Here is a 19,294-nt window from a genome sequence, read left to right as displayed (position 1 = left end):
AATTTGAGAATGAAAATGAATGACCAAGCTTTTCCAACTTTTTTTTATAGATTTCCAAAGAAACGCGTTGCAGCCAAGTTAATCAAAAAATTACTTAAAATACATTCAAGAAATCTTGAGCACGTTCATTTGATTATTCTGGTAGAAATTTAACCGTCAACAGAATATTGTTATTATAAAATCTTGAGCAGAGTTCTTACAATATTTTCAGTAGTTTTTTTTAAAGAAGCTTTTTGGATAGAAAATCTTCTGATATACGATAGAGAGATAATTTTTAATGCAAAAATATGCGAATTTTGAGCCCTGTCGGTTTTTGAGAGCCGTCCATGACAAATAGAATAAAGCTGTCGAAAACACAACATAGGGTAACCAAAGTAATCACAATATCTATGCACATTAATATAATACTCAATGTCTTTATGCCAGAATACTAGCCTAAGTACTTCTGGTCGATTTCTGAGCAGAATAATGTGAAAATCCCGGATGTCCTGGGTACAATTTTCAAATGATCCCTCCCGATAGTCTGACGAAATACTACACTAAATTTTAACAAAATACAAATAGGTTTACCTTAAGAATCCTGAAAAGACAAATTAACCTTAACTAAAAACCATCTGACTAAACGAAAATTATGAAAATTAAGAAGTTTCAACTACGACCAACTGAACCATTACTTATCATAAATTTTAATAGTTTAAGGTGAATTTTTAACAAATTTTTAGGGCAAATCTTTTGAAACTTTTTTTTTATTGAATAATAAATTGTATGCTGAGAATTCCATTAACGAGATCATATGTGATATCTACTGAAAAATGGATCAAAAGAATTATAAATTTTCGATTGCTTTTAAAATATCTTACATTTGAGCCTACACAGGACACTTTTCTTGTTTGAATCATTTCTCTTAAATTGAAGATATTAATGTTAACCATATAAACCCATTCTGGATTTATTTTATTTTTTTGTATCTTCTAACTAGTTTTCTAACAGACATAGAATAGAATTTCTAACAAATTCTTGTAAACACAAATTTTAGCTTTTTGGGTTTTGATATTCGTCAGGATTTCATGGCGAGTACATATTGAATGTTTACGGTATGATTAACGAAGATTTGTTCCATGACAAAAAAATTCAATCAGTGACTCATTTGAGCGCCCCTATCAAATGAGGGTTTGCCAAGGGCGCCATGAGGCAACGCTACGGCTCTGATCAAATGTGCCAAAAATAGGACCTGCACAGCAAAAAAATCTTAAATTTACATGGCACGTAAACTTCTATGATAATCATGTTAAACGAGTTATAACTCAATGTTCAACGATAAATAATGTAAACTGTCTCATTGCATTCTATAATGCCTGCAATCTTGAGTGGAACTGAAACATTTCATGACCTTACATGCAACATTCGCCAATGTTTCATGCTTTCTTGCATCTTGAAAGTGAAATTGCAAACAAGATCGCTCAGTTTACATGATTCCACGCTGAATATTCTGCCAAAAATAATGCACATGGATGGATCGACGGCTTGTCATTCCATGTGCATTATTTATGATTGAAATTTCAGCGGGAAAATCATGTAAACCGAGCTGTTTTGCAAGCAACATTCTTTGAGAGAAGACGCTTCGCGTTCAATATTTAGGAATTTGGTAACAATGTTGGATAGAATAGATGTGTTTATAGGTTTTATCACTGAAGAATACATGAGAGATGGCTTTGCATGATTGAAACTAAAATAGCGTTACGTGTAAATCTAAGATTTTTTTGGTGTGTGGCTCCCTATTCCTTTAATTTTGCCAACGTGCTAAACAAAGATCACGTGAATATTGACCCGAAATTGAACTCTGGTTAACTTCTGCGTCCATGAGTCCTCTTGTGATGTAGGGGTAACGCGCTATATCTACACAGCAAAAAAATCTTAAATTTACATGGCACGTAAACTTCTATGATAATCATGTTAAACGAGTTATAACTCAATGTTCAACGATAAATAATGTAAACTGTCTCATTGCATTCTATAATGCCTGCAATCTTGAGTGGAACTGAAACATTTCATGACCTTACATGCAACATTCGCCAATGTTTCATGCTTTCTTGCATCTTGAAAGTGAAATTGCAAACAAGATCGCTCAGTTTACATGATTCCACGCTGAATATTCTGCCAAAAATAATGCACATGGATGGATCGACGGCTTGTCATTCCATGTGCATTATTTATGATTGAAATTTCAGCGGGAAAATCATGTAAACCGAGCTGTTTTGCAAGCAACATTCTTTGAGAGAAGACGCTTCGCGTTCAATATTTAGGAATTTGGTAACAATGTTGGATAGAATAGATGTGTTTATAGGTTTTATCACTGAAGAATACATGAGAGATGGCTTTGCATGATTGAAACTAAAATAGCGTTACGTGTAAATCTAAGATTTTTTTGGTGTGTAGTGAACAGGGAGTCGTGAGTTCGATTCAGACCAGACGTGTATGACTTTCGCAAATTTCACATCAATTTGTCCATTTAATCCAATTGCAACCCTCCATGAGTCGATGTTTCATTACTCGATATCGACTCATGCAACCATACTAAAAATATGATGGTCCCTATAAACAGCTTTCCAAAGAATAGCTGATCCATGACTCGATATTTCCATGAGTCGATGGTTCCTCCAATATCGACTCATGGAGGTTTGACTGTATATGTAATATTTAGTTTTTCGGTAATTGTTAAACCATTTTGCATTAAATTTGAAATAAATCGAAAATGGACACTTCTAAGGGATCGTTCAAATATTACGTAACGCAACAGGGGGAGGGAGGGGGTCTTGCATAGTGTTACAATCCATACAAAAATTTAAAATTTTCCATACGAAAATTGTTACGTGGGGGAGGGAGGGGGTTTAAAATTGTCATATTTTGTGTTACGTAATATTTGAATGAACAATAAAGAGTTGATCATGATAATCATAGTGTTTTAGAATTATATAAAGAATCCTATTTTATTATCGAAACGTATTTATTTTGACAAAAAAAAAAAAACAAAATTTGAAAACACATCAAAAGATGTTCTTAGAAAAAAAAATTGTTTAAAATTTCTAATCATCATGAAACTTTGTCCCAAACATCTGTTTTCTATCAAAATTTAATGATACAAGATTAAAAATATATAATACAGGCACAGCAAAAAAATCTTAAATTTACATGTCACGTAAACTTTCATGATTGTCATGTGAATCGAATTATCATTTGACATTAAACGATAAATAATGTAAACTGCCTCATTGCATTCAGGAATGCTTGCAAACTTGAGTGAAACTGAAACATTTCATGATCTTGCATCCAACATTCGCCAATGTTGCATGATTTCTTGCATCTTGAAAGTGAAATTGAAAACAAGATCGCTCAGTTTACATGATTCCACGTTGAATATTCTGCCAAAAATAATGCACATGGATGGATCGACGGCGTGTCATTCCATGTGCATTATTTATGATTGAATTTTCAGCGGGAAAATCATGTAAACCGAGCCGTTTTGCAAGCAACATTCTTTGAGAGAAGGCGTTTCGCGTTCAATATTAAGGAATTTGGTAACAATGTTGTATATAATAGATGTGTTTATAGGTTTTATCATTGAATAATACATGAGAGATGGCTTTACATGATTGAAACTAAAATAACGTTCACGGTGTGTTTCGTAGAGCAATTTCAAAACAAAAAAATCGGCATGTCTGAAATTTTGACACAAGAAAGCCATGATTGTCCCCTTTTATTTGCAACTAAAACAAAAATAATCGGTCGGGGGGTCTGGAGCAATTTTTTTTTTTTTCAATATTTTTTACGGAGTTTGGGTTATAACTTTACCTTAGTAAGCACCTAGGGTCTTTTTCGATCCATTTAAAAATTCAAATCATTGTAACTTTTGATTGACATAATTTATTATTTTTGTGAGATTTTATTTTTGCGGAAACAAAAGTTTTGAATGACCCCTAGGGGAGCTTCTATAAAAAAAAGTACAAACTGTGACTTAGGGTCGTTTTCGACACGGAAATTTAAACAGCTTGAAAAAATCAGTGTGTTGACCGAATTTAGTTCTGTTGAGCTTATATGAAAGGTACACATGTCTAGTTTCAGAAACCCTTCCGGAGATCCGGAATTGGGTCGCTTTGGCCACCGGAAACCTGATACAACTGAAAAAAGTCCCTTAAGAGACCCTTACTTTGACGACCTGTAGTTTCGTAACTTATGAAGTAATCTGAACCGTCCTCATATTGTTGAATAGGTATTCACGTGAACTATGAATAAATATTCTCAAATCATTTACTTATTCATACCCGGTTCTAGAAACCCGGAACATTCGAAAAGTAAGTTTCCATCTCAGTTTTGGATATGTAATTCATATCGGTACTATTCGGTTGATGGACATTTTGGCATAAAATTTCTCTGTAATAAGGAATTAATTACCGGCGCACATCCCTTGAAAATTTCGGTCCAGTCTGGTTCATGCAGAACCGGTTCCTGGAGTCCCGGAAGGTAGTAAATCTGGACAATTCGATGAAATTACTCGAATTTATGCACCAAAACCAAATGAATTGTGTCCAACTCATAACTATTTATTATGTTCGGTTGTATTTTGCCAAAAGAATGAATGTATGGTTATTCCTTTTGCTCCTTTTGGAGCACTGGAATGACCACCGGAAACTCCGTAATATGGGACCACTAAGTTTTAGCACCAAAACTGCATGCGACGGCTCAAACTTCATGATTTTGAATTCTGTGACTCTTCTAATTCAATTATCCAGCTTTTTAAAAGCGCTAATGGCTGCCTCAAACAGGCTCACTTTCTAGTAGGGATCTTTCGATTTGACGTTTGGCTTGGGTCGTTTTGTATGAGCGGACCCAAGCCAAACGTCAAATTGACCAATCCCTACCAGAAAACGAGCCTACTTGTGGCAGCCATTAGCGCTCGTAAAAAGCTGGATAGCACCAACTCGAATGTCCTTTGATGGAACATTAGCATCAAAAGTCGTTCGAGTTGGCGCTTTCATAAGTTTTGAACACAACATTTATACGAAACATAGTACTTGAGATCAGCTGGATATAAATGGCAAACAAGTTTGTATGCACTAAAGATCACCGTTTTTGGCTCCTTTTTGGTGTAATCGGATACTCTTATGATTCGCCTGAGATTTTTGTTAAAGCTTCGTATAACGAAATCGAGCTAGCAAAATCGTAAAGTTACTAAGTAGCATTTTCAAAGCTGATTGAATTTATTTGTTTTATGTATTACTATAGAAATCCGTACAACTCTATGCTAAAACTGAACATTACAGCATCTTATTGAGATCTCTAAGCAAAATGCCACGATCACACCCTCAATTTTTCACAGGTAGATTTGTTACGAATTAAACTTATCGATGTTTGTTTGAATTCATTAGCACTTTTCTACCATCAATTTAACAAGGAAGTGAATATTTGTCAGCATTATTATTAATATTCTTATCTTTATTTAATAGATTTTCAGCCCTAGACTGGCTAATCTTAAAATATTTTCAAACAAAAGAAATGTTCTGTCAATCATCATAACCAGCACATGGACAATAGTGTCAACATTGTACTGCTATTGCATTTGGGTTGGAATATTGGATTTATTAAGTGTTATATTACGTCTGTAATTGGCACAAATGTGAACTTGTCAATATTCTGGAATCTATGACATAAGGTCGAAAGGGCAAAAGATCGAAGAGGAATAAAGAGGGGATGAAAGGTCAAAAATCTTCTTTCAAAGATGATTAAATTTTCCTTAATGCAAACCACTTTCAACCATTTGTCCTTTTGCGTTTTGTCTTCCAACCTTTTGTTTTTCGACTTTTTGTCCTTTCGACCTTTTGTCTTTCGATCGTTTGTTCCTAAACCAAGTCAGAAAGATGAATATTGCTCTTGAGTTACGAATTAAAATTGAAAAAGGTTGTTTGACATACTTAGTTGTAAAAGCAATGCAAATTTCAACAATGAATGAAGCAAAGAAAAGGCAACTCGGACCCATGCCTGTAAATTTTTAGGTGTAGAGCTGTCTAGAATATATATTATCTAAAAGATATTGACACTAGATTGTTGCACCATTTTCATCTAAATCCGTGACAACAGTTCACCTCATCAAAATTTAATAATTTACGGTGCATGTAAAATGATATTACAAACAACAAAACTTAAAAAAAAAAAGTTGCACTAGACCCCCCGATGGATTATTTTGATATTAGCAGCAAATGAAAGAGGAAGGTCTTGCCTTTCATCGGTCCAAATTTGAGACATGCCGATTTTTTTGTTATAAAGTTACATGAAAAAGACACCATGCGTTACGTGTAAATCTAAGATTTTTTTGGTGTGGGGTTTTTGTGTTATTCAGCTTTTACTGTTGAATTTTTCATGATTAAGATAAATATTTTTAAGTGATTTATTTTTATTTTTTCCAAACGGTTCACTACAATTTCTTCATAGAACATTTTTTCTCTAAAATCAACAGTTTTGAAATTGGAATTTTTCAAATGAATTATAAAGACCATTTTCAAAAGTTATTCTTGAGTTAAAATGGTCGATTTATCTATAGAAAATACTTATTCTACCATACCGAAAACATGTGCAAAATTTACTGCAAATCGAAGATGGTCGAGTTCTGTGACTATTTGAATTGACATAGAATTCGTCATTACAAAATAATTTTTCGATGGTATAAAAAAAGCCAATTGACCAAATGTCGTTTGATCAAACGGCATTCAACCAAATGCACTTACCCAATACGAGAAAAAAAACCGTAAAAATTCATAGTTAAAATTCAGTTTTTCCTTAGAAGCGCATATTACCCCGTCTTCTTCAAAAGGAGCTGATCAAATCCTTTCTGCTAGTTCGATAAGTAGGAAACGTAAGTCTATCACCGATAATACCTCTGCATCTTCATTTAGTAACAAATCATGTGATGCGTTGGATAAAGTTATAATTTTACAAACAGTACTTCAGTAGCAGAATTTCTCTATCACAAGATTACCCCTCACTTTCCTTTACCTTAATGCACTACTGGAAGCTCGCCGTTATTCAATCAGAGAGCATTGTGCATTGTGTGACTTGCCCAGATGGACCCTTCCACAGAGCTGACCCAGCAGATCGAAAGACCAGCAAAATACACCGCCTCCCCTCACCTTCCTTGATCCCATCGCTCCGACAACAAGTTCATAGTGCAAACCTTTTAACAGTGCAAAATTCCTGAAAGAAAGTGAAATTTCTCCGTGTCTCTCCATCTTCCGCGCTGAGTGTGTAATGACCTCTCCAAGACAATGCTGGCCTCAAGCGCGGAACGAAAAGGACAAGGCAAGGAGCCGAACGAGATCCGTTAATGATTCAACCCGGGCAAGCAACCCTTTCGTCGCTCTTCATGTGTCCCTTCGCGAATGAAGCTCCCAAACTACTGCAGTTGTGTAAGTGCATTGCGCAGGCACTTCTTCTAGCTAGGGACAGGTTTTGGTCAGGTGCCGGCCCGCAGTAACTGAAATATGTATGTCATATTGATGTTGACGAGTTTACTGTTTACGGATATGGGTACCGAGCTGGCTTGTTGAATCGCCGGTGAAGGAAAAAAAAACGATAGTTCTTTGCTGATTGCGGCAAATTCTTCGACGCACAGAACGTTCGTGATGCATTGGAAATTGAAGATACAGTCACATGCAACTGGAAGCGTCGATGGTAATTAGCTCAAGTACTTTGGTAACCATGTTGAATAGTGATGTGATGTACGCTAAACAGAGCCAGGGAGCCCAAATCCGCTTAATTATTCCTATATGTATTAGTATCATTACAATCATAACATGTTATAATTTTTGCATAAATTTCTAACATATTTTTATTATTCTTTACTAGTATCATTTCGAACATAACATTCATTTCTTACATCTAGGAGTTCTGTGTTGGACAACACTATCATGCTAATTTGGTAAAACAAAATTAAGCTTTTATCAACATTTGGTTAATTTATTAACCATTATTATTATGGTTTTACATATTACATTTCATTTGCCGTTGCAGAGTTTTTTTAAATGAGTTGATTTCACCTGCTCATAATAGAGAAAAAAAAATAATGTTTTCATTTTACTTATCCTAAATCTATATCGCATTAATCGTGGCAACAGAAGATTGCAACGATTTCTGTCTAAATTCTTTTTAATTATTTTTTTTTTACCTTTGTTCCAATGTTTCAACATTAGATATTCTGTGTAACTCATAAGTATAATACTAGGGAGGAAGCTTCAGAATCATTTTCAAAATTTTATTTTGAATCCTCTACAGAGCGTTCTCCCTGGTATTACAACAGCTAGTCATTATTTGTACAGCACACAACATAGCTGGCCTAAAATAATTTTTTGAAGCTCAAAAGCTTGTTATTAAGACAAAGTTTCGATTTCCTTTTAATAAGTGGATACAGACATTTTATGTATTTGTTACATATGGTATAAATGCCTTCAATATGATTTTTGAAAGTTAAATTTTTATCTAGCATGAGCCCTAGATACTTAACTTCATCTGACCAATCTGAACCCTTCTCATCGTGACAACATGTCTGCTTGAAGGTTTCAAATAAAGAACTTTTGGTTTATGTGGGAATATTGTTAATTGAGTTTTAGAGAAACTGGGGAATATTGTTAGTTGAGTTTTGGGAGAAACTTCCATTGGGAGAAACTTCCACTTCATGCTTGCAAACATGAAGAAACAGTATCCAAACTCTTTTGCAATCTACTACAGATGACAAGCAGGCTTCGTCCTCTGGCGGAGAGGCCTGTGTCATCCGCAAACAAAGACTTTTGACATCCCTGAGGTAACTTAGGTAAGTCAGATGTGAAAATATTGTATAATATTGGTCCCAAAATGCTGCCTTGAGAAACACCAGCTCTTACAGGAAAACTTTCGGATTTGTACTTTTGAGAATTAACCTGAAGTGTACGATTTGACAGATAACTTTGGATTATTCTAACAATGACCTTTTCAAAAAGTTGACTGATGGAGGAAAGCAGACTGGATGATAGCTAGAAGCTTCAGCAGAATTTTTGGTTTTAAAATAGAAACAACCTTAGCATTTTTCCATTTGTCAACTGAAAACATTTGTTAAATTTCAACTAAGAATGATAAGCTACTTTCTGGATGTTTCTTTATTCCATAATTGCTAGGAGTTTTCACATTTTTAATTTTTTTAATAATAGTTCTTACTTATTCCAAATCAGTCTCCCAGTGCGTTGAAATTGCCGTCTTCTCACGTTTTTAAGACGGATCAAGAGTTTAAGATCATCGTCTATGATCAAGTACAAATTCATTTTTTTTCACATTTTGGAATTGCAATGCCCCTGGCTTTAACAATGTAATTTGTTAAAGTTTCAAGAGCATTGTCAATATCAAGTTTTGTTTGTAAATAAATGTTAACATCAAGTTCAGAGTCAATATATATATATATATATATATATATATATATATATATATATATATATTACCTTCTTAAAAGTTCAGCTGCTTAGGCTGCCGACAATACGTAAGTTCCCCTATATATATACATATATATATATATATATATATATATATATATATATATATATGTATATATATAGGGGAACTTACGTATTGTCGGCAGCCTAAGCAGCTGAACTTTTAAGAAGGTAATTTTACGCAACAATGGAGCACAACAATTAGCAGGAGACACCTGAACTACACTTGAGCACTCTACGTTTATTGATTGTTATACATAAAACACTATTTTGTTCTCTTAATCTTCTATTTTTCCTCACCAAAGTCACGAGGCACTTGTTCTTTTATCGGCAATGCAATTACTATTGTCGGCAACAAAAATGTTCACTTCGGCAATCCAAAAATGCGCAAAAACTAGTTTATGTATTGGTAACATTTCGTATTTGTTGATAATTCCTGAAATTAAACGTCACTCATTATGTTCTACTTGTTGAAAGGGCCAATGCAGAGAAATACAGACTACACTGAGAAAAGAATTGCAGTTAGAAATAAAATAGCGGAGATTCAAATTGAATACACAACGCCACTAAATTTATGCAGACTAAGGCGCCGTCCACATATTACGTAACGCTCTAGGGGGAGGGGGAGTAGGCTCAAACGTTGCGGCTCAAAAACATTTTTTTTTTCATGCAAAGACCGTTGCGGAGGGGGAATGGTCGAAAATTGTACATTTTAACGTTATGTCATAAATGGACACTGCCTAATTTCATTTTCATTTAAATTATCGAATAAATTTTGTATTCAATCTCACTATGGCAGCATTTCGGCTTTAAAAATTGCCATGTCATGGTAATAAACTTGTAGCGGGTGCGAATCCAACCTAGAAGTTGCAGCGTGACGTCATGGTTAATTGATTCATAATATTGTGCTCTGCAAGAAAAATCCACGGAACGCGATTATCGGATTACTTGAATTTCAGAGTTGCGATTGATGAATGAGTTACATGCATGCTCCTATTTGCAACTCGCACATGCGCTACAGTCTATTTAGGGTGCGGCTTATTTTTCAAAAGTTTTCAAAACCAAAAATTCGTGTACTCTTCTGAATTCGAATCATATTAGTAGAGAAACCTCGAATTTTGAGCCAAAAATATTAAAATTTAGAGGTGCAAGCGTCTTGGAGGTGAATTTTCAAGTTATAAAAAATGGCCTTCAGTGAAATCACCATAACTTCGGTAATTTCAGCACCATCACCTTAAAATTTTTTTTTTTTTAAACTTTGTAGAACATCAAATTTGTGTAAAATCAAAACAAGTTTCAATAAAAAGTAGTTAACTCCAATTTTTTTTTATTTTACTGAAAAAATATCTTTGTTTGACCATAACTTCATGGATACTCAACCGATTCCAAATCTTTTTGCATGGTTTTGAAGCTTATTTAATTGTGTTCAAACTTTGCATACACCGCATTTTTCTGTTTTGACCAAGTTATTCAACATTTTAATTTCTATCAGTTCAACTATATTCTTAAAGCTGAAACTGGTTTTCCTTATTTGTTGAACCTTTGAAAAGGACTTGGCTACATTTTTTAAATAATTTTGAAACAATGATATTTTTTTTTTTAAATCATGTTTTTGGGTAGTTTTTGTTACAAAACTAAGAAAGGTCCTTGGTTCGATTCCAGGTTGCCGCGAAAACTATTTTTGTTTTCAAATTTCGGTTCCATGACGTAAATTTATGAATTTCAATCCAATTTCTTGTGGCGAATTTTCATATGGGGCTCCTATGTTTATCGATAGTTCGTTTTCCTGAGTGTAGTTTGTTTGGCCCAATGTCACCTTCTCGAAGGGGTGAGTTTGGGCCAATTTTCAAATGATTCCTATTTAAAGGAAAATAATCAGATTTCAATTATTTGTTCAGCATTTGCAACGTATTCTCGTATTTAACCGAAAATATCAAGTCAAATTGCGAAAGTTTTTTAAAAATAAATGAGAACTTACGCATTTTTGGCCAAATCTCACCCCAACGATGGTACTTGCATAGTTGTTTTCATTTTTTTTTATGTCAAGAATTTCACCGTGAATTGAACTATTCACTGACAAGCTGAATGGCTCAATATGGTTTTGGTCTGTAAAGGTTGCTGCTCTTGAACGCTCTATCACCAAGTTATTGCCGAGAGAATGAATGGTATTACAGTCCAACCTCTTTTTACGACCACTTTTTAACGACCGAAATTCAGATTAACGATCGTGTTTATAAATGACCAATATCTTACAAAGTATTCAAAATAGAGGATCATGATGTTCAGCAAAATTGTTCAGTAGTTCAAGGGCTAGCACCACCATCACTGAATTGCGGAATTCTACCACTAGGTGATGCTAGTGAGCATGAAACATTTGTTTTGCGGTTATCTTAGGATCCTGGCCACTTAGAAATATGGCGCCTTCTGCAAAGTTGTTCAGTAGCTCAAGGACTATCATTATAAAAGCTATGAGATTCAAAATTTTGCCACCAGGCGGCACAAGTGAGCATGAAACTTTTGTTTTGCGGATATATCAGGATCCTGACTACCTAGAAAGATGGCGTCTTCGATAAACTTGCTGAGAAGCTCAACTTTGCCCAAGACGCCATGTTTACGTAGTCAGGATCCCGCAAAACAAAAGTTTCATACTCACTAGCGCCGCCAGGAGGCAAAATTTTGAATCGCATAGCTTTTATAATAATAGCGATTGAGCTTCTGAATAACTTTGCCGAAGGCGCCATCTTTCTAAGTGGCCAGGATCCTGAGACATCCGCAAAACAAAAAATATCGTGCTTACTAGCGCTGCATGGTGGGAAAAACCTTATATCTTTTAACAAAAATAATGATAGCCCTTGGCAAAATTTTGAATCTCATAGCTTTAATAATGATAGCGCTTGAGCTAATGAACAACTTTGCCAAAGACGCCATCTTTCTAAGTGGTCAGGATCCTGAGATATCCGCAGAACAAAAGTTGCATGCACACTTGTACTGCCGGTGACGTAATTTCACTTAAGCAGTGTTGCCAGCTACGACAAAATTTTGAACCCTTCATGAAAAACTGGATTACAGTTGAAGAGTATTGCTATGTTGCTAAGCATTCTATTTTTCTGTTCCGCTCAAGTTTTATGGTTTTGATCTTTTCTTTATTCTTCTTGAACAGTGCTGCCAGCCACATGAACATTTGTGATTCGGCCGACTGTATAGCACGCAACACTTCCTTCAACTTTGGTCAACATTCGGTACCGTCATCTTTGAAATTTTTTGGTATTTGCATATCACTCCCCCAAAAAAATGGGTAAAGATCGAGCAGTGTTGCTATGTATTACCAAAATATAAAAACTTGGACGGCCATTTTGGAAAGTTCTCAACCCATGCTTCAACTTTGCCGAATATCCCGAATCAGTATTTTCGCATATAGACGTTGCATTTTTCAAAAACATAATTATTACCCAGATTTTTTTTTACGACCCCCCGATAACGGTCGTAAAAAGAGGTTGGGTGTATTAAAAAAAATCCGATTGCGATGTCCCAGGATTTTTTTTTTTTTTTTGTTTTTGAATATCACTCTCCGAATATGGTTCGATCAGCTAATTCGGATCAAAATCCAAACCTTGCCAGTAATTTTAAAGGTTCATATTCTTCTCAGTGTATGAGAAAATCAGAATAGACCCTTTTCAAATCTACTCACTTTTGATTTGACACAATTACATCATCCACTGATTGCCTGTAGAACAACAGGAGTGTTGCCGAAATAGTTAACCTATTAAAAGACGTATATTTTATATGTTTCTCAGTATTTTGAAGTTTATGCGCTACAATCTTCAAATAGGGAAGGCTTTGAAAGACTCAATTATTACCCATGCATGCTTTGTTGCATAATACCAATAAATCAATTAGTTGTGTTCGATCTTTTCTGTGAATTTAAATCGTGAATAATAATTACACCGCAATTGAATATGGTTTTCTGGCAACCTGGTGCAGTAATAAAAAGTGACTGCCGAGGAAAACAAAGTTCATTAATTTTTACTTGTGATTTGAAGCATAAAAATTAGGTATTTTCGAGTGCTTTATAGACCAATCAAAAGTTTAATTGTGCATAAGTGATCGATGCGTATATTTTGTAATAAAAATGGCATTGGAGCGGAGAATTGGACCTTTCGAAGTGGTGAGTTTTTCCTAAGCTGTTCTTGTGTTGTTCTGTTCGGCAACTCACGAATGACGATGATTTCGTAAGCATTTATTTCATTTAATAATAAAACCCATGTTATATAATATTTTCGTCAAGAATGTGATTTCTATGGAAGATTATAGTTCAAGGAACATGTTGAGTACATTGAAGGTAACCCTTGTTCCGTAGATAAATTCCAACAAGGACGATAAGTTAGTGTTGCCGAAAATACCCACAGCCCAAGTAACACCGAAAACATAAATCCAAATTTAAAAATACACAGTTTGTCCTACAATGATTGCTAGAAAGTTTTTGAAACATGTCATGTCTCACGTAAGTCGCTATTTTGTTTTGTTAAACCTTTCAATATTGAACTTGAATGGAGATGTTCTACTAAGGCATATAATTTGTTTTGCAATACAAATCTACCATTTTGCTGAAAATGTTCTAATTATGTTTACTATGTTTCAACCATATTATGTTTATAGTTGTCTTCATATTTGTCTTCTTTAATGAACAAAAACATGTGTTTGGTTATATGTCTTATTTCGGTTGTTTTAGACATGTACGACAAATAAAAAGTCTCAATATGTCATATTCATGTTACATGTATGAATAAACAAATAATGTTTATATTCAGTCAAATATAAGTTTTTCTAGTTATCTATAAAACAAATGCAACAAAAGTGACATTTAATACTTTTGATAGCATGGATGATACACTGCCGGCTAAGAAATTCGCCATATGGTGTTCACTGAATACTTTTAAGCAAATGTTTTGAGTAAATTATTATTTTTAAGCATTTAAGCATTTAGAGCATGCCGATTTATCAATTTATATGAATGAATAGAGTGTGGTGGTTGTTTGCCACTGTTTAGTACGAAAACTCGCTTACAGTTGTGTTCATGCAGGGCTAACGTGTTTTTGTGAAAAATTGTAGGAAAAAAAGATAAATACTTAGAAAACACTTCATAGTCATTTGGTTTATGAGTTTTCCGTCAACAAAATTGTAACATAAAGTTTGCCGGAATAGTTTTTGGTAATAACCTGATTAGACTATTTTGCAACGGTTCGTGAGATTTGAGAAGCAACTTCCATGCTACAACTTCCATTTATACTGTCATAGTCAAGTGATTTATCGAACTAATATCACACTGTAAATTTATGATCACACTAGTTGTCCATGAAAACTTTTCACTACCTTGAATGAAACAATGGCAAATGATTGGCAATGAAATTTTTATCTTTTCCCAAAACACTCGTCATGCAGTGTGTCTAAGGTGACCATCTTTAATTTTTGAATTTAATTTTGAATATTTACCATAACGATGAGATTTTTGTTCTGAAGCTTTGAAAAAAGTAAAAATAGTTCAGTAAAAGTTCAGTGCATTAGTAGAAAACAAAATAATGAATCAATTCGCAAAATGTGATGATTCTTTTTTGGAAATATTTACTTGGCTTGATGTCGAAAAATGTATATTGAACGATTTATAAGGGCGAATTGATTTTTTGAAGCAAAAGTGCATATTTTACCATAATTTTCGATTCGCATATTAATTTAGTGTTAAGTAACAGTTATCAATCAATAACAGTTATGCAATCATAAATGAAGGCTTGTCAATGTTTGCACTTTTACATTTTTCATTGCCGACCATCCAATGCATTACCACTACCAAATGTTCTCAGTATTTTGTTGCGTTAATGGTTTGTTGAACAAAGTATAATACATAATTATGTATACCTAAACCCATATGACACATAATTTTGACAACAAAAATATGTTGCACAAGCTCCACCTTCTGCGCTTTTCCAGTCATATATAAGTATGATTTCCAGTTTTTTCGCTATGAAACAGAACATTCTCATTAGTCATATTGAAGTCATTGTGATTTATATGAGACACGTTGTGTTACTTGGGAGGGTGCCGAAGCCATCATTTACCCTATGTTCCAGTCGGCTCGAAAATAATTGAGAGTGGTGCTGACAGGATTCAGAATCGCAGATGGATTTCTAGAAGAGGAAAAACATGTAGGGCTATCAGGGTATTGAAATGAGAAATATCTTGAAGAGCACTCATAAAATAAAATTCTGCCGTTGAAATTACTTTGCGAATTATTACATGACAGATGTTTGGCATTAAAGTTTTCTTCTTCTTTCTGGCGTTACGTCCCCACTGGGACAGAGCCTGCTTCTCAGCTTAGTGTTCTTATGAGCACTTCCACAGTTATTAACTGAGAGCTTTCTTTGCCAATGACCATTTTTGCATTCGTATATCGTGTGGCAGGTACGATGATACTTTATGCCCTAGGAAGTCGAGAAAATTTCCAACCCGAAAAGATCCTCGACCGGTGGGATTCGAACCCACGACCCTCAGCTTGGTCTTGCGTAATCAAACTCTGATCCTCAAGGTCGGTAGTCGAGAAGCTTGACCTCGGGGCTATATCACATATGTAAATGCTTGGCATCAAATGCGAATGTTGTTTGAAACACGACTGCGTTGATGACATTTGCTGAATGTTTTCTTCAATCATCATTCATCATTGAAAAAGCAAAGCTACTATGTTCAATTTTGTATCATGTCAGCAATTGCGCCATTTGGCAGCAGCTCTAAATGCAGGGGAATGAGGAATGTCGTATTTCCGACGATTTTTTACAATTTATCTGTAATTCGGAGACAAAAATGATGTACTACAATAATGTTCAGAAATGACAAAGAAATGATATTACGATTGAACTTTTACAATTAGGCATGAGGTTAAGAATCTTGTAGAACAAAAACTGTAGAGAAATGTATGTTTTACAGGTACTTAAATGAACAGAAATCAATTTTATGAGGTCAAAACCATCTCTTATCGGCATACAGTGTTCTCAAAAGTTGTAAAGTACTAATAATACGTTCAACCAGTGGTTTTTATTTTGATTTTCATTTTTCCAAATTCTCGGTAGAATTTTTTGAATGTAAAAAATAGCCAAAAAACACAAATACGACTTGAGGCACCTCCTAATCTTCTCCAAATTGGATGAAAATTTGTCTGGTAGTTTGTTTTAGTATTGCAACTAGGACTTGGGGGTGACTGGTTGAATCCCAGAAATTTTGATTTTTGTGAAACTGTCTATTAGGGAAGGAGTTCAAATTACCTGCTACGATAAAAGGATTTTCCGTGAGTAGATACATTCGAAATAAAAGATTCGAACGGCTACCCGACGGATTAAAATGAGTTTGTGAATGACCATGATTATGATCTACCTGATGGGTATGATTCCTAATCAAGCGATCGTTAACTGAAAAATGAGCATTGTTCGATACTCTACCAGGGAAATTCCGGAAACGACCGTAATCGTAATGGATATTATCTTTCATCTGCCTGGCACGAGCCTCGACGACTCGCCTACGCCAAGGGCAGGCCCAAAAATTTAAATTTGACCTATGATTGCTCCCGCAATTGGCGCATATGAACTTATCGGTATCTTCCTTCACTGGTCAGACGTCCTTAGCGTGAGAAGAACCTCCGCAAATCATGCATTTAGCATTCATGCGGCAATTTTTTTTGTTGCATAACCCCATTTTTAGCACCGACGGCACTGAGTGGGGTTCTGGTAATTTCCTCCAGGTTTCTGGAAATGATCCCATGTCACACGGACATCGAACATAAGTCTAGCTTTTTCTAAAGAATTGATTACTCATTTCGATGCAATTATCAACATTATCCATTTCACCCTTGGAAGAAAGTTCGCATTCCTGAGAAACGTCATTTCTTCCATTCTCGCCACGTTTAGTGACCGTTTTAAATCCCACTTTTTTGGAAGGGAAGTGTGAATTCAGAGATTTACCCTTCCTTTTGTTTGTAGTTGCAACCATGTTTAGTGAATAAACAAGAAAAGGCGTGAGCTTCGGAAAGTTTTTTTTTCCAAGACGGTGTCCAAGAAGGATAACCACCGCTAGCTTTCGCTAATGGGTCCAACGAAAAATCAAAGGCACTGGTCTCACTAAGAATCAATACTAGAAAAATAGTACTAAAAAGTACTGTTTATGTAGCACTGAGTACTGTATTATTGCTTTGAGTACACGGGTAGAAATCAGAATCCAAAAACAATATTATGACTCATGATATCATGATTCCAGCGTGTTTTCGTCTTATGAAAATACACCATGATTTGGACTCATGATATCATGAGTCAGATTGCCGTAACGCAACACACGCGTTAGGTTTTTGTAGCTGATTGCTCGGAATCATGATTCAAATTCCAAAAATGCTGAGTCGCGCATCCGTTTATGATCGAGAAAAATAAAAAAAAGTTAAAAATAACATACATTGAGATTCGATCCAAAAACCTTCCGATTGTGAGTCACGTACTCTACCATTTAACCGCTTCGTCATCTTGAATAGTGAGTGATCGATACGAATGTGATGAGGCAAAGTGCGCCGCTTAGTGTTTTCACACTGGATGTTACGCTTATGAGGAACCATGATTTGTGATCCTGATGTCATGACCTAACCAATTTATGAATTTCATGATTTGTAAATCATGGTGTGGGGATCAGATTTTTATCCGTGTAGTTTTAAAAACTTCCAAGAACAGAGAGAATTTGTATACCCACAGCTCAAAGGTACGATTCCAAAGGAAGTCGTCACTATAACTTTTACGTCAAAAGTGACTATCTCGGGGATGGTCGTTCCCAGGTCAGAAGAACAGAAATTGTCGGAAGTTTTACATACAGAATTATGAATACGACAATTGGTCCCAGTCATCGAGCCTCCCAATTCGTTCGTGAAAAAAAAAAAACAATCCCAAAAGTTGGACTAGCCCAAGTACATCAAATTGATGTCATCAATAACCATGTTGAATAGTGTCACAGTCAGTCCAGGATCCTTTCGTAATGGAAATGTTCTTGACTTCCCTGGACATAGAGTATCATCGTACCTGCCACAAGATATACAAATGCGAAAATGGCAACTTTTGTAAAGGAAGCTCTCAGTTTATAGCTATGGAAGTTGCTTACTGAACACAAAGGTGAGAAACAGGCCTTGGCTTAGTAAGGACGTAATGCTAAGAAGAAGAAGGAGGAGGTGATGTAATTTCACGAGATTTTTAAACTAAAAAAAATCAAGCTTGAAAATCTGCTTTCATTTTTACATGTAACTAAACACTAATCGAAACTCTCAAAAGCGCTCTCTAAGCCCGATCACCACACAAAAGACCATCGACAAACTCACCGAACTGTCATCACCTGTAACGATGATGAAGAAAGTTTTTCACTGCGCTTTTGTTCAGCCGGGAATGTAAGTGCATAACCGAGTTTTGTATGCACATTCGTACTGCACTTTCTGACCGTGCAAATATAATCAATTCCTCTTGCTTCATGTGTGATGCGGTTGATGGCGTTGCGCTTCGCTGTGCTGAGAGGCTGCTGTAATGCTGTTCGATTTGCGATCTCTGTGTGTTGCAACCCTGCTGGACGAAGAAAAGGTTTTCCTTCTTCATTTGCCGGCTGCTGCCCAAGAGCATCACAGCTTGAGCTAGCTACTACAATGCAAAAAAGGTGGATTTGATGAAGTGTACTATCGGCACCCGCGTGTCTGTCCAATGCACAACGGTTGGAAACAAATAAATATATTTCAA

At 35.2% G+C, this 19,294-nt stretch overlaps 1 protein-coding gene across 1 annotated transcript in view; it reads right to left on the bottom strand.

The window, feature by feature from the left end:
- The window catches only part of LOC5575559 (elongation of very long chain fatty acids protein AAEL008004), a 51,245-nt gene extending 32,333 nt beyond the window's left edge, over nt 1–18,912 (bottom strand). The window contains exon 1 of the mRNA XM_021847805.1: nt 18,889–18,912. The gene's annotated coding sequence lies outside the window, so the exon portion shown is untranslated. The remainder of the gene's footprint in view (nt 1–18,888) is intronic.
- Between the last annotated feature and the right edge of the window lie 382 nt (nt 18,913–19,294).

This window comes from Aedes aegypti, chromosome 2 (assembly GCF_002204515.2).
Source record: "Aedes aegypti strain LVP_AGWG chromosome 2, AaegL5.0 Primary Assembly, whole genome shotgun sequence".
Taxonomy (NCBI): Eukaryota; Metazoa; Arthropoda; class Insecta; order Diptera; family Culicidae; genus Aedes; species Aedes aegypti.
Note: the sequence above shows the minus strand (reverse complement) of the source record. Positions and strands in the feature narration are given on the sequence as shown.